The following is a 16,993-nucleotide window of genomic DNA, read 5'->3' as shown; positions in this document are numbered from 1 at the left end:
ACTTACCGGGAAAGGGTCATGGAGGACCGGACTGACGAGCGTGGACGTCTGACGAAAGGTGTTCTACGACGCATGGAGCTGAGCTTCAACTTGCCAACTTCAGTTCGCTGTGGACTCGGTACTGGGAGGGTATGTTTAGGCAAGCGTCATATTTTGTGTAGAGCTCTGACTCATTTTGCTTTTGGGACAGGGTAGGTTCCCGACGCATGGCTTTTCATGTGGTTCTCTTACTGAGGGATCACAGTGAGTCAGTCGGACTATAGTGGTCTTTGCTTAGGCCATTTTGAGGCCGACTTTCTCCTAGTGGATTGTAATTATAACTTTCTCACTTAGACTTCTGGATCTGTATATATTTGCCTACGGGCACACTACTTTGGAGTCACTGCGAGTGCGCGTGACGTGGGAGTGCAGCTGAGGCTGTACATGTTTATATTTGATGTATATTGGTTAGTTTAGTGGTTGGGCTATGTCTTTATTTGCTATTGCTTTATTTAAAAAGGAATCAAACGAAAAAAAAAATTACCTGTTTTCCGCGTAAAGTTTATTTTTGGTTACTAAAGTGACACCTGGAAATCGGGGTGTTACATTGTGGTATCAGAGCTTAGTTGAGTCTTTCGGGAGTCTCTGGGAAATAGGTCTTCTGTGCTAGGTTGTGTGACTCTGCAAGGAGTGAAAATTGATTGTCTGCAGAGTGATTTTCGCTCTAATTGCTTGCGTCACTACTTAATCGGATTGAGTGGTTTGTCTAGTGCTACCGTAGGGTTAGTACTAATTAGACGTTTGATGAAACAGAGGATGGTGGACCTTAACCGGATGGCTGAGGCAATAGCTACACTGATCGAGGCAATGATGAACCAGGCTGCGGAAGACGCTTATATGCGCGCTGAAGAGGCTGCACGTGAGCATCACCAACGACTGATGGCGACGGCAATGTGTCAACAAAGAGGAATGAACCGAACAGGAGCTGGGGGACCAATGAGGTCAGGATCCCAAGGCTACAACGGAAGGGAGAGCTACCATCAGTGGGGACCGTATCAGCGTTCCGAGGGAAGAGATCTTATCTCAAGAGCGTACAAACCAACAACTGCTGATACTGGAGGGAAGCCAGTTGGTGACAAAGGTGTGACATGTTTTCGTTGCGGAAAGTTTGGGCATTTCGCTAACAAGTGCTCAGTGATTGGACGGAGATGCTTCAAGTGTAACTGAGAGGGGCATCTAGCTGTGAACTGCAAGACACTCCAGGGAGAACGTCTGACAGTAAGATGAAAGGGAATGATGCTACCGGAGGGACAGGAAACAAGACTTCGGGAAAAACAGTGACGTGTTACAGGTGCAGGAAAGTGGGGCACTACAGTAACAAGTGTCCAGACGGGGGACCCCTATGCTTCAATTGCAACCAACCGGGACATTTGTCCAGAGATTGCAAGGCACCCAAGGGCGAATCATCAGGGAATGTTGGGAAAGGAAAACAACTTGCTACAGAGGAAAGGATTTATGCCAAGGAAGGAGCAAGAGCCGAGGAGTTAAACGAGGAGGAACATGGGAACGATGGTAATATTTTAACTGTTCTCTTATTCTAGAATAACTTACTCTTTTATCTTCGAAGCGAGTGTGACGCGCCTAACTTGTATTTACTACTTAGACTATGATCTTATGATTATTATCCCTAGTAGGACCTTATTCGAAGTTGCTCGTGTTTTAACTATAGAAGTTACATGAGGTTGGGAATAGCACACTAAGTCTAGAAAGTAGTCTTCCACCGATGAGATTATGAGGAAGCTAGTAGCTGAAGAACGAATCTTAGGGAGATTCTGTATGGGTGGTATACGTGTTATGTTGAGGGTGTGTAGTTCCGCAGCGGGATCATTAAAGGATTTAGTATCAGGATATTTGTGACTACTGGAGGATAGGAACTCGTTGACTATTCCAGTGGGTTTTTCTAAATTTCCACCTTCGATTTATTAGGCCTGATCAACTTAATATTGAGGGGATGATATTCGGAATCACAGCTGGTAATGGACCTTGATAGAAGGATGTGTAAGATGAATTTGAATTGATTGAGGATTAGTCGGATTTGGGAGGAAAGTTCGTGTTAAGCACTTGATTGTAAAAGATTAAGATTTAAATCTTTGGAAGTCGATGAGTGTCGTATAGACATTAATTGGTTAGTTCGGGTGATTACTCCAAGTAGAGGTAGACTAAGTCAAGAGATTTAATGCTGGAAAAATATTAAGTAGTTTCTCGGAAGTTATGAAGTCATAGGTTATGTGATTACTGAGTGGAATTGTTAGAGACTAAATAGGTTGGATTTAATCAGGTTTTAGATGATAGCTTGATGGTAGCAAGATTGAGAAGAATTAACTCTGAACTAGATTGTTATAGTCGAGTTCGAGGAATAAGTTTTGCTAAGCGTTTGATTAATATGTGGAGACATTATAGTCTTAAGAGATGAATTTTCTCTTGAAAAGTGTTGAATTAATGATTAAGTTGGAGAAAGAAAGTTTTAGCATAAGTTGAATACTTGAGGTTGTTGATATGGATTCCAAAGAAATATTCTACGATTACTAAGTGAGATTTACTAAGTTGGATTGAAATCTTAGGGTTAAGATTGACCTTGAGAGTTGAGAATCGCGTACGAGTAGGAGATCTTATGGTTGTAGGTGTGACAATAGGAGTTGAATCTTAGAAGATTGAAGACCTGAAGGTGAGTTTCGGGTTAAGACCATTGAGGTATAATATAAGAGAGATCTTGAAGTAAAGGAATTCTGGGTTGTGTAGAGTGTTAAGGTTGTTTATAAGTTGGTGATCGGTTGATGTTGATTATGAGGTTGCGGACATAATGACCATGTGATAAGATTTGAATGATGTTAGCAGAATAAGTTATGATTATGGATATCAGGATCAAGTGGTGAGTGTGAAAGCGTGACGACACTTATCAGGTCGTTTGTGTAAGCGAAGGAGTTATAGTTTTAAGAAATGAATATTCATTTAAGAAGTGTTGGAGAGTTAAAGGATATTGGTGGTCCAAACTTAGTGAAGGTTTAGATTTTAAGCCAATCGATTTTATCCCAAACGCGTGAGACATGAAGTCTTGTCAGGTTTTGATCGAGAGGCTAAGAGTTGGATTGATTGGAGGACGATTAAGTTACAGAAAGGAAATGTTAGTATTAAGATGAACACCTGAGGTTGTTATATTTGGACGAGTTTCGTAGAGTTTAAGAGTCAATGGAACTTTGTTAGGGATTTTGATGATGCATATTACGGTTAACAAGTGAATTTTACTAAAGTTGAATGAGAATCCTAGGGCTAAGGTTGACCTAGTGAGCTGAGATTCATGTACACTTAAGAGATTTAGTGGTGTTAGCGGTTACGATAACAGTTAAATCTCAGAATGTTGAAGGATCGGATGGTAAAATGGCTAGTTAAGTCCCTTGAGGTATAGTTATGATTTAATCTTCTAGAGGATAAGTCTCGATTTGTGCGAAGTGTTAGTGATTTCAGTAAGTGTAAATAGGTTTGAGTGAGGGAAGTTTTGAGGAAGAAGACGATAATAATGGATTGTTAGATATTAAGAAGAGGATTATCTTATAAGTTGTTGATAAATTGATGTGGAAGGGGATAAGATTAGTGAAGGACAAGAAATAAGGACATAAGTCGAGTTTTAATTCGAATAGTGACAAAGTAGAAGTTTGATTTCTTGGTGTTTGTATAGTTACGAAGTTGGAGGTGTTTTAATGGACTAGCGGTTTCCAAGGGGATGATTCGTCTAGGAGTTATCGAACGGACAAGTGGAGTTTTGGACTGTAGGTGAAGATCACGAGGACAAGTTGAGTATTTACTTTGAAATGACAGAGAGGCACCGAGTTTAAGAAGAATTTCGGACGACCGAAAGTAAAGAAGCAAGTGGCTAAGATTGTGCGACTACATGGAGTGCCAACCGGTATCATTTCAAGCAGAGATTCGACGCAAGTGATCGAGTCAGACGACATGAAGTTGAATGATGGTTTGTCTTTTGAGACGCCGACAGTTAACAGTGGGGATAGAAGAGTGAAACAGTTAAGGGGAAAACAGATTGCTTAAGTAAAGGTTATGAGGAACAATGACACGGGCAATACTACATGGGAATTGGAAGACAAGATCAAGGAATTGTATCCCGGACTTTTTGCAGAACTCTGAGTTTCGAGGACGAAACTTTCTTTTTGGAGGGGAGTATTGTAAGACCTGGATTTGCAGAACAAGTTAATTTCCGACTCACGCGTAGAATCAGTGTAAGCGTGACAGGAGTTTGATGTTTGAGAAAGATTAATGAAGAAGAAAGTTCACGAATTGCTTGAGGAATGTTGCGTAGTCGTGTTAGGAAGTAGTGCGAGTCGTCTGCACACCTGCCTTATGGCGAGCGTGTTCAGAATAGGCTAATTTCGCTTTTAGAGCAACGTATTAAGTGAGATTTTGAATCCTTGGAAAATTTAAAGGTTCTCTTTATTTTTCCTTCGACCAGCGTTTCATTTCGAAACCCTGGACTGTACGCACGATAGTATTCACTTTTCGGAAGTCCGACGACGCTAATTTCTTTGCTTCGAAACCCTAGATTCGAGCGATGGATGAAGACTTTTTCTATTCGGGACTTTTAACAAAGTTTCCGTCCGCGATGCCAGATTTGTTTCGACATTTCCAATCTTTCTTCAGAAGGAAGTTTTGTCGTCTGACCATCACAACAAAAAGTAGTTTTTCGGGACAGATTAACTTACACAGCTTTTGGGACGTTTTTCCCAAATGTCAGAGATATGTTTTGAGTTATGGAATTCTGACGCCAGAATCTCTCTTAGAATTCATCGGTGAACATGCTGCAAAAATCGGAATCGCAAAATTTTCATTTTCCCGCGATTTCACCTGCCTATTAATAGTTGAAAAATCCAAAATATCTTCATTTTCTACCATTTGGGGCCGCGGTTCAAGGAGAGGAGAGGAGAGGAGAGGAGATTTTCGCCGAAACTCAACCGATCTTCGCGCAGTTCGTTCCTACTTCAAGGTATCGAGGTAACTAGCTTGATTCTTACCTCTGATTATCGTTTCTACAGCGTTTCTTTAGTCGTTTCTGTGCTCACAGTTTTGAGCTTTTTGTAAAACTGTCCGTTTTTCCTGATTTCTCTGCTGGGTTATCTTCTCTACGTGCCCAAGAGTCTAGAACCTCCGTCAGTATTCGCCGATTGTGATCGAGTTGTCCAGGATCTGAAAAACTGATTCAAAACTCTTTTGTCGCACATTTCGAAACTTTACTGTCGAAAAGTCGTAATCTGACTTCGTTCCTTTAGGATTTGTTGTCACGGATGTCGTTAGGATCATTGCTGTCAAATTTGTTTTCCGAACTGATAACGTTGAGAATTTGAGCTTTTATTTTGGACCAAAACGCCCCTGAACAGCCGTATTTCGATCCGATCGTCCGAAAATTGTTCCGACAGTTTCTTTGCCTTAGTTTTACCCTAAAACTACCTTGTAAACAGATTTGATCGAAGAAAAAGAGCCGGAGCTCTTTTTCCTTTTTGGCCGAGAGCTATGTCGTGAGGGGGGGGGGGAGTTTTCGTTTTCGAAAACTTGTCTTTTCGTACTCGATTGTTGTATTCTGAAGCTTTAATGCTTTGTCTATCGTTTATGAGTTGTATTGCGATCGAACTAATCGATTTTGTTTGGATTCTGCTTTGTTTTTCTCCGAGGTTCAGTTGAAGGAACTTTGGGAGTTTCAGAGCATTTGTGTGAAGGATATTTGATCACGAGACTAGAGCAGCTCGAGGTTAGGGCAACTTACTTATTAGCTATGACTGTATGATAGGCGTCGAGAAATTCGACTTATGCTTTGTGTTGATATGGATTATGATGATGAACTGATATTATGATGTTGTCTATAACTTATGATGTTGAGATGTTGTTGAATGGTGCGTTCTGACGCGACTTCGGAGTGGAGAATTCATTGATCTGGTGATCTTTGATATTTCGGGTTGGATGAACAACCCTAGGCAAGTTCAAACTTGGGTTTGAGACTTAGCCATTTGTTCGTATTCTTAGACTTTCCCCGGGAAACTTCTTTTTGTGGGTTTTTGGAAAACCCTAGAATGAATAGAATTTTGAAAACTAGAGACTTTGGGAAACCTAGACTTTGAGAAATAAACTCATAACTTGACTAATTCAATTCGAAACATTTTTATTTACGAATAATCATAGGAGAACTAAAGGGGGAAAATGATTGCGAAAGACGGGGAAAAGTCGTCAAGTCTTGCAGTTACTGGGAATTGGGGAAAGCCACTAAGGTGAGCTATGGTGATGATTGAAAGTCACCGAGTACTTTAGTACTCTTATTGTTGGGTTTTGTTATTCGAGTTGTGTTGTATTGACCGACACTAACTCTTGGGTTTTGTTATTCGAGTTGTGTTGTATTGACCGACACTAACTCTTGGGTCTTGTTATTCGAGTTGTATTGTATTGACCGACACTAACTCTAGGTTTTGGGTTGTGGGAGTTGTGTTGTATTGACCGACACTAACTCCGAGTTGTGTTGTATTGACCGACACTAACTCTTGGGTTTGTTTTGAGTTGGGTTTGAGTTAAACACTTATGTGGTGAGGACGATTTGATGTTTGGCTAACCATATTGCATCAATCGGGTGAATAACGGGAATGGTTCACCTGTGCATCTTTTGGTGAATAACGGGAATGGTTCACCAATGCATTAATGATGAATAACGGGAATGGTTCATCATACGGTGAATAACGGGAATGGTTCACCAAGGATGAATAACGGGAATGGTTCATCCATAGTGAAGAACGGGAATGCTTCACTTGTGACGAACGAGAACGCGTCACAATCCGGATCATATTGAATTGCATTTCACGCATACATTCATCCTGACTGGAATTGTGTGCTGTTTGATTTATTGAAGCATTGTTAGAGCCAATAACATGCTAGGATTGTTTATATATATATCAACATATATATCTATACCCCATATCACATGTTGAGTGTATATCTACTATTTCCGTGAGTTGACCCTAGCGCCTTGGCTTTGGTTTCATGTTTGTGTTTGGGCGGTCGGCCTGCTGCCAGATGTTGACGGTGGATTGGGTTTCGATGGTCTCTCCCTCAGGGGGGATCAGGTTTGAGCTGGATGACTGACATGCCCCCACTGCTTGGGTGATCGATCTTGTGGGTCTTCAGGCGATGTACCGGGAAAGGGTCATGGAGGACCGGACTGACGAGCGTGGACGTCTGACGAAAGGAGTTCTACGACGCATGGAGCTGAGCTTCAACTTGCCAACTTCAGTTCGCTGTGGACTCGGTACTGGGAGGGTATGTTTAGGCAGGCGTCATATTTTGTGTAGAGCTCTGACTCATTTTGCTTTTGGGACAGGGTAGGTTCCCGACGCATGGCTTTTCATGTGGTTCTCTTACTGAGGGATCACAGTGAGTCAGTCGGACTATAGTGGTCTTTGCTTAGGCCATTTTGAGGCCGACTTTCTCCTAGTGGATTGTAATTATAACTTTCTCACTTAGACTTCTGGATCTGTATATATTTGCCTACGGGCACACTACTTTGGAGTCACTGCGAGTGCGCGTGACGTGGGAGTGCAGCTGAGGCTGTACATGTTTATATTTGATGTATATTGGTTAGTTTAGTGGTTGGGCTATGTCTTTATTTGCTATTGCTCTATTTAAAAAGGAATCAAACGAAAAAAAAAATTACCTGTTTTCCGCGTAAAGTTTATTTTTGGTTACTAAAGTGACACCTGGAAATCGGGGTGTTACACAAAGGGTCTTGAGCCTCCATTTTCATGGCGTCCACTATAGGTTTTTCGAACCCCAACGAACCATCATCATAAATGCAATCCATGCTCAGATCATACACATCTTCTTTGGCCTCTTCACTTGGCTCATTTCCACGTGCACTATCCTTTCCATTCCGAGATAGCATCTCGACAGGTGAAACTGCAACTTTAATCTTTCCTTTAATGGCCATGTTTTTAGCCATTTTGTCGGCCTCTAGAGCCGTTTTCATCTTGTTTTCGGCCGCGTAAGCCAAAATCCGAGCCAAGCTCGAATTAATCATCATTATGCTGTGTTGCCACATTGGTGGCAACCTCATCACTTGCCACTTCATTAGCGGCAACTTCTTCTTCGTCACTGTGCCATCCACTCATAGCATCCGCCTTGCATGATTCATTGAGGTGCAATCCTCGAATTAGGTCTAGTGTCACTGAGTATTCTAAGTAAGGGTTGAAGTACTGATTGGCCACTGTGTCAAGTGGAGCAATTGTAGCCAAACTCTTCTCAAAATTCTTCTTGTCGACATAGCCTGCTTCTGCCAAATAGTAACTCTGGTCAGCTTGCACATTCTCGACAACTCCATCTGCTTTCCATATGGAGATTCTCTGATGTAGGGTAGAAGGCACTGCCCCTACTCCATGGATCCATTCTCTGCCCAATAAAAGGTTGTAGTTGGCCTTTGAAGGCACATCAATGAACCAGGTCGATCTACTTACTGTCCCCACTGTTATATTCAGCATGATCGCACCCATGGAGGTGCTGGTCTTACCTTCATAGTTTGATAAGACCATGTCATGGGGAATCAAATCTGTCTCTGTCTTGCCCAACCTCTTCATCATGAACCTGGGCATTAGGTTGATAGCAGCACCACCGTCGACAAGTATCTTATTGACCCCTTTGTCTTCCACTTTGGCCCACACAAATAAGGGCTTCAAGTGACTCTTCATATGCTCTGAAGGCCTTTGGAAAATGGCCCTGTCGTCTTCAACAGCTCCCCTCTGCATGACATAATAGCATAAAGGGTTATCATCAGCCTCTTCCTCGACATAGTAATCTTCGTCGCCTTCAATGACCTCGGATACTCGGTCGAAATCAGCCGGGAGTATGGACACTATGCAGATGATGTTGAGGTCTTCCCCATCACTTTCGTCGAAGTCCTCTAGCATGTCTTCATCTTCATCTTCATCTCTAGCAGCTACCCTTACCTTCTCTTGGGTGGGGTTTGGCAGGGTCATTCCTTGCTTGATGGCTTGGTCCAGATGATTGATGATGGACGCCACGCTTGACTTGTTTTTTGGGACATCTGAAGGCTTGACATCCCACAGGGATCGAAATTTGCCACCCCTTTCCCGCTCCGCCTTTCTTTTCCTTAGGAAGCGTCGAAATTGGGTCCTGGTCATTTGCTCTGGCCCATAGTAGTTCCTTGAGCCATAGGAGTAGTTTCTTGACACCTGAGAGTTATTAACGTATGAAGATCCTTGGCCCAAGTCGATTTTCTGCCACTTCTGCCTTGGCTTTGGTTTAGGTGGTGCTGACCTAAACCATTGGTTTTTTGGCACCTCAGCATTAGGGAGGTAGGTTTTGCTCTTCCCCTTTCGATCTTGACCCACATGGCTGTAGTGCTCTTGGGTGGCTATCTCTTCATGAGGGTAAGTCAATCTTCTGGCCACAGGCGCTTTCTGTTGATAATGCCTCTTCATTTCAGAGTCTTGGTAATCCTTTGCTGCTGACTTGTCGAAGACAGTGCTGCATCTAGGGCACATCATGACTTCCTTTTCTCCATCTTGGCTTCGAGATAGGAACTCGACAAGAGTTTCTCCAGCTTTGGGGTAGACCTCCTCCAAGCTAGCTTCTCCACCTGGTGCTTCGACTGCCGCTTCTTTAGTTTCTGTTTCTTCCAGAATCAAACCCGAGTCGAGCTTCTCAGTGATGTCTACCATGCAAATGTGGAGGGGCTCCACGTAATTGGCTTCAGCTTTCTGGAGTGGATCTGAGTCGACCTTTGCTTGGCCTTTAGTCTTTTCGCCGTACTTGAGCCTACCAGAATCCAGTGCTCCTTGAATAAGGTCCCTGAAACGAACACACTGTGAGGTCCTGTGGCCAAAAAAGTTGTGATACTTACAGTATTTTTTGCCTTTCTTCTGTTCAGGAGAAGGCAATTTTTGGTCTTTAGGGACCACAATTAAACCATCAGAGACAAGTATGTCATAAATTGCATCACATTTGGTCACGTCAAAAGTATAAGTTTTAACAGTAGGAATACTGTCTTTGGGAGATTCTTCTCCCAACTTGTTTTCATAAGGCTTTAGTGCCTTGCACACATAAGGGTCTCCTGGCTAGAGCTCTACCAGATTGATGTCATTAATGTCGACTTCGGGGGTGACCTCGTGGTATGCGTACTGAGTTGGACACACCAACTCTGTATCTATGTAGGCCACTTTGTCTTTTTTAGGCTACTTGTGAGTTGTCTTAGCTTTCTCGTCGTTCTTCTCCGCTTTGAGTAATTCGACATGCCTTACTCTATCAGCGAGCTGAGACATATCTTGAATATACTGCGTGTCGAGTTTCTTCCTAATCGAATACTCTAAACCACCTGCGGCCAAAACAACCAGTTCATGTTATGGGATATGAGTAAAGCATCGAGATTTCAACATCCTGAATCTATTCAGGTAGTCATCAATGGATTCGGCAGTCCTCCTTTTGACGCTAGCCAAATCCTTTAGACTCACTTTGCACTCCCCTCTAAAGAACTGCTCATGGAAAATCCTTTCCAATTGCGTCCAAGTGTGGACTGACCTAGGAGCAAGAGTTGTGAACCATGTAAATGCGTTCTTAGTCAAAGAACTTGGAAAATACTTCATTTTCAAATTTTCGTTAATGGCCAGGTCTCCAACCTCAATCTGGTATCTCACCACGTGTTCCACATTAGACTCCCCTGAGTCCCCAGCGAACTTAGTGAACTTTGGGACTTTCCAACCTCTAGGGAGTTCCCCTTTGAGAACTTCTTCAGTGAAGGCTGAAACAAAATGGGGTCTATTCGCAAAACCTACATTAAAACCGTGCTGATTTAGCAATTGTTCGACAACAGCAGCAACATTTTGTTGCCCCCCAGCATTTTGGTGTCGAATTCTTTCCAACACTCCATCAGCGTGCTCATTCCTATTTACCATGTATACGTTCTGCGGCCCTGGTTGTCCCCCTTCATTTTCTTCGAATAAAGGGTTTTGTCCTACGTGTTGGTAGGGTTGTACGGGCCCGCGAGCTGGGATTGCGACCGGTGGAATTGGTTCAATCCTCGGCAGAGGTGCTATCTCGTTTTGTGCTCCTAACACTGTTGCCAGACGCCCCATCTGATGGGCTAACTCTTGGTTATTGGCATTGGTGTTCTGGATCAAGGGATTGAAGATCTCCCCCATTTGTCGAGATAACATATTAACCATCTCGTGCTGGCTATCGTCAAACTGTTGCCTGATAGCCTGAAGTGACCCTAAATTCATGCCCGTGTGCAAGTACATTTGCGAACTTTGCCCCGTGGCAAAGCCGGGAGGGCTCACTCGATTTCCTAAGTTCATCATTGTGCCATTTGCCCCGAATGGAGGCATCCCAAAAGGGGGCACATTCTCGGAGAACGTCGAATAATTGCCCTGCAAACCATGCATCAACGATGTAGGCATGCCAAAGGGCATATCTCTCGCAGGCAGAGGAAGGTTCGGCATAAAGGATGTTTGGGCCACGTTGGCCACTCCCCTCGTCACAATTGGCACTGTGACGGCCTGTACCGGGGTAGAGATAGGTATCTCAGCCACGGATGACATCACTATACCCTGGGGTGGTGCTATGATGCCAAGAGTCGTTCCAGAAGGCAACTCCTCCTCATTGTTACTGCTGCTCCCACCAGGGCTATTATGATTCACCACATTGGATCCCTACGAGGAGGTTCTACCTCAACTATTCGCCATACTTACTGTCCTACCGCTTCTCAAGTGCATAAAACTAACTCACGCAAGCAAGGACGAAAAACAAGTAGCAAAAACAATAAAACTTCACACAAAACGCTTCTGTAAAACTTGGTTTTCACAAAAACGGTCCCACCGGGTGTGCCAATTTGTTTACCGTGATATTTGGTAAACAAACATCTTCCAAATTCGACTGGAAAAAGTTTAAGAGTTTTGCGAATTAAGGGTTCTTTTGGGAAAACGTCTTGCCAAAGCGCGTGTGAAATCTGGTTTTTCGACAACCTTGTGTCAAAGGATAAAAGGAAATAAAGATTCGAAAGCAAAACGCAAGCAATCGAAAGTGCTTGAAGATAAAATTCACTAATTAAAAAGCTTTACATCAATCCAAACCCATAAAATCGACAGTAAATCTAACAAAAGCAACAATGGCAACAAACTCGAAACTATCTAAGTGCAGGAATCATAAACGGCTGGTTCGGCAACATACTCCTCCATGATCACGTTAGACTCGTTGAGTCTCTTTGATGCGGACATGAGAGCTTTGTAGTGATTTTTAGAGCTGAGTTGTGAACCTTTTTTCTAAATTAGATTCTCCTATTTATAGAGCTCCATGTCCCGCGTGTCCTTGGCGGTTTTCTTCCTTACTGGATGGGTTAGTGGGTCTGATTCCCGACGATCTGATGCTTGCCCCGGAAGTTCCATGCGTAGTGGTGAGGGTAGTGTTCTTCAATTGCTTCTTGGCCACGTAACTAGCCATTGTGGTGAGAAATACATGCTCTCCTAACTGACTCAGTCAATGCTGCACGTGTTAAATATGCCCGTGTTTGTAGTGACGGTTACCAGTGTCCCTTTGTCGAATTCTGCTACCCATTTAACTTGGCATTTTTTCTTAATTCTCTTGGTCCATTTTCGACTGCCCCATGCGTTTTGGACCAAACATTTTGGGCCAACAGGGTGGTATGAGTATTGCAGGGCAAGCAGGTTCAATTTCACCGATCAGTTGAGATTTTTCAAGCTGCAAGCGCATGATACTTTTCAAGTTGTAGTTGTTCGAAACCCTTGAATGTGTGGTGGTTTAATAGTTTCAATTGAAGTATGTAATAACTTTGATTCTATGTTTCTTAGCGTATTGTACATGTTGATGTTTCCTGTTTGTGTGCTTAGTTTTGACATTGTGAAAAAATAATTAATGTGAATATATGAGTAGTTGGGATCTCATAAATTATAATAAAATAATGAACCGTTGTTGGATTAATTTAATCGCAACTATTTCAACAAAATTAATGAGTTAGAGCCCGTGCATCGCACGGATATAATCATTAGTTAAAAGTCAATAAGAGAACAACAACACAAATATAAATGTCTGTCACACATCTTCGGGGAAGTCTCAGCTGTGGCTTCACGTTGTGCATTGGGGAAATTCTGTCATTTCTATTATGGAAAGATAACTTTTATGTGAAGTATATATTCCAGTCAGGGGCCACGGGGCTAGTGAATTGCTATTGTTAGAATTTGAATCAAAATATGCCATGATTGACATGGCATTGTGACAACTGGCAAATAATTTTTGGCTAGAGACAATGCAGTTGGGCAAACCATGGAGCACAGGTGATATAAAAGATATTAATTAAGGATTTTTCTCAATTGAGTCTCTGCATTAACGGTGTATCAGTGGAAAATTCCATATAACATGGCCTTGAACATGCTTATTTCACTTCAGGATACCATGGGTGGACATGCTGCTTTGGTGAAGGAATGGCGAACCCTTACGTCGATAAGCGATGAGCTTCTACGTTTTTTTTTTCTTGGGGATCTAGGGTGAAAGCGTTCCAAAAACATTATTCAGGAACTTAATTCTTGAACAAATGTTAAAAGGGCCCCTTCTGAATCCACTACTCATTTTTTCCAAGGCAGCTCTGTAGAATTTTTGTAACTGTTGATTTTGTATAATACATTCTCCGCCCACAGGGGAGTTTATATTATGTGTCATCCTATAGAATTTGGGTAATTGTTGTTACCTGTAATTTGCTTATGTTAATAATTTTCTTGATATTTGTTTTCAGCTCCTGTGACTTTTACCATGAATAACTATGTGAACTATATAGAGTAATTAACAAGAAATAATTATAAGAGGTGGAATGATGATTTTGAGTTGACCCTCAACTTGTTAGATATTGACATGACAATTAGTGAAACTGAGCCTGTTCTAATCACTGAAAGTACTGCTAAGCAAAAGACATATCATCAGGAGTGGTTGATGTGTCTTCATGCAATTGTAAACAGTTGTTTGGTATTTTAGTGAAGGACATGTTTATATTATTTAATATCCTTCCAAAGGGAATGAGAATTAAATTGTTTGTTTTGACAATGTTATAAGCTAGATGTTTGTCACAAAAAAAAAGCATTAAATAATGTATTCTGTTCAACATCTCCCCAAGGAGAAAATAAACATGTTTCCCATTTCACATGAAACATCAACATCTCCTCCAAGGAGACAATAAACATGTTTCATAAGAAACACCATTCCTTACAAGGAACAAAACATCTTTTGGTTAAAGACCAATGTTTTCCCAAGAAAACATCACATCTCCCCCAAGGAGACAGTAAACATGTTTCTTAAAGAAACATCATTCCTTAAAAGGAACAAATCATCTTTTAGTGAAATATCAATGTTTTCAAGGAAAACATAGTCATCTCCAGATATTATAATCATACCAAGGTATTGAAGGTATGAAAAACGGTAGAAAGGGGGGGTTTGAATAACGTTTTCAAGATAAAGCTTCCACCTTAAAGATTTTGACAAATCTTTCGAGAACTTAAGTGCCAAAGATAAGAGATAGAAAAGCACACAAGGATTTTATCCTGGTTCACTTGATAAATCACTCAAGCTACTCCAGTCCACCCGTTAAGGTGATTTCTTCCTTCTTAGAATGAAGGCAATCCACTAATCAGGTAAGACTTACAACTGCACTTGAAACCTACAAGTGACTAACAATTACACTGACTTAGCTCACACTAAGATTCACTCCCTTAGTCTTCTCTAGGATCCGATCAACCTTGATTTCCTAAAGGAACTAAACAAACTGTTTATCAAAGAATTGTTTACAAGAGATTTGCTTCTAAAAAGCTAATAGTAAACTCAATGAATTTCAGATGAAAGAAAGCTTAGAAGAATTTGAATTTGTCTTGCGCGTATGTGAATGCTTCTAGCCGCTTCTTTCAGTCTTCAGCCTCTTTATATACTCAAAGGATTAGGGTTGAGCGTTGCATGGGAAATGCTACCGTTGGAGGGCAGTTCTGGAAAATCCAGCTTCTGCTGTGTCTGAGACTGTTAGGTAGGTCGTCAGGAAGGTACAGTTGCTTTTGTACTTGGATAGCGACTTGACCTTTAAACCTAGGAGACTTCTGATCAGGAGAAAGCTTCATGTTGGAACTTGTGAAGCCGGTTGATCAGAGTCAGAGGGAAAACCCAGATCCTCTGACCATTGTTTCTTCTGATTCTGAACTCAGAGGGAAGTACATGGTCTTCAGAGTATCTTGCTTCTGGACATCAGAATTTCACTAATCAGCTTCTGGATCTTCAGAGTCTTCTACACCATCAGAATATCTGAGCCTTCAGTGTTTCTTGGTTATCAGACTTTCTGGATCTTCAGAACTTCTAGTGACTGAGTCCACATCAGAGTTTGTATAACTTCAGAACTTCTGAAGCTTTTCCACTGTTCATACTGAACATGGTGAATGCAAAAGCGTTGCTTGGGTCGCTCTTTATACACAGTGCTTCTGATTTGTGTGAGATTGAGTTGAGGTCAGAGCCTGTAAATAGCACACTCAGAAAAACACGTTAGAGTACCACAATTGTTCATATCAAAAGGTTAACTTGTAATCATCAAAACATAGAGTTGTACTACTAGATCAAAACTTGATCTTACAATCTCCCCCTTTTTGATGATGACAAAACTAAGATTTTTGATGAACAATTCTTAAACATTAAACTGAATTCACTCAGAGTTTAGAGATATAGAACAAGACTTATCCTGATGTGAGTAGTTTATCTTGCTCATTCTGAATTCAAGTCACTGCTTGATTCTGAGCTTAGCTCCCCCTGAATCTAATACTTGATGAAAACATTAGTAAAGTCTAGATTCTGAGCTAAATGATATAAGAGTTCAGAGTGAAAAACTTATGACATAGATGAAAAATAGAGTAATCAGAGCGCATAAGTAATCAGAGTCACGGACAAGGTATCAGAGTCTTGGGTATCAGAGTCAAATTAGAATCACTTCAGAATAAGTGAAATGTATTCCTTGTATTTGCCCAGTGACACATCTATGGTCATAAAGGTGGAACTCTTAAATTCTCCAAAGGAAAAATAAATCACACTAACACATCTTACACATCAAAAACTGGGTTTACTCCCCCTTTTTGTCATAGGCAAAAAGCTTGGGGTGTGAAAAACTTAGCTTGAAGTACAAGGTACTCCCCCTTAGAGAAGGTCTAAGTTTAAAGAAAATGAAAACGATGCATGAATCAGAGTTAGGCGAAATAAATAGAAGAGTTAATGCAAGATAAGAACGTTTACCACCGGCTAAGGGAGTAAAGAGGAGGGTCAGTTACCAAGAACTTAACCTCGAGAAACTGTAGGAGCATTAACTTTCAGAGAGAAAGTGAAGCCTATATAAAGCGTTGGAGAGAGGGGTAAGCTTCACAACATCATACCAGAGAAAAATGGCATCAGACATGATCGCATTAGAGGAGCTGAGAAAGAGAGCCTTTGAGGAGGACTTGTTTCTCAACATTAGGCATCCAGAGGGTACAACAACCATCTCAGAGCTAACACGGACACTGCTGGAGGAGGACCTGCGTCCAGAGTTGAGGAGAGACTTGAGGGAATTTCTCGCCTTCGTGGAGGAGGTGCAAGAACTCAGCCAGCTTGAACTAAAGCTGCTGGAAGAAAAAGAGATCTTGGAAAAGAAGCTCAAGACTGCAGAAGAGATTCTGGAGAGGGATGAGCTAAAAGACAGGCTCAACAACATCCAGTATGCACTGGAGCGTCTGGAGAAGGAGAGGTCAGAGCTGCGCCAGGAGTGCAGAAGAATGAGGAGGGATCCTCCATTCTAGGATTTTAGGAAAAAGAAAGAAAATGTATGATGTAAAAGCGGTTATGATGAATAATAATAAAAAAAATTGCAAACATAATGTCAGATATATATATATGCATAGATAAT

This window comes from Lotus japonicus, chromosome 2 (genome assembly GCF_012489685.1).
Source record: "Lotus japonicus ecotype B-129 chromosome 2, LjGifu_v1.2".
Lineage (NCBI taxonomy): Eukaryota > Viridiplantae > Streptophyta > Magnoliopsida > Fabales > Fabaceae > Lotus > Lotus japonicus.
This window is presented reverse-complemented; position numbering follows the sequence as displayed.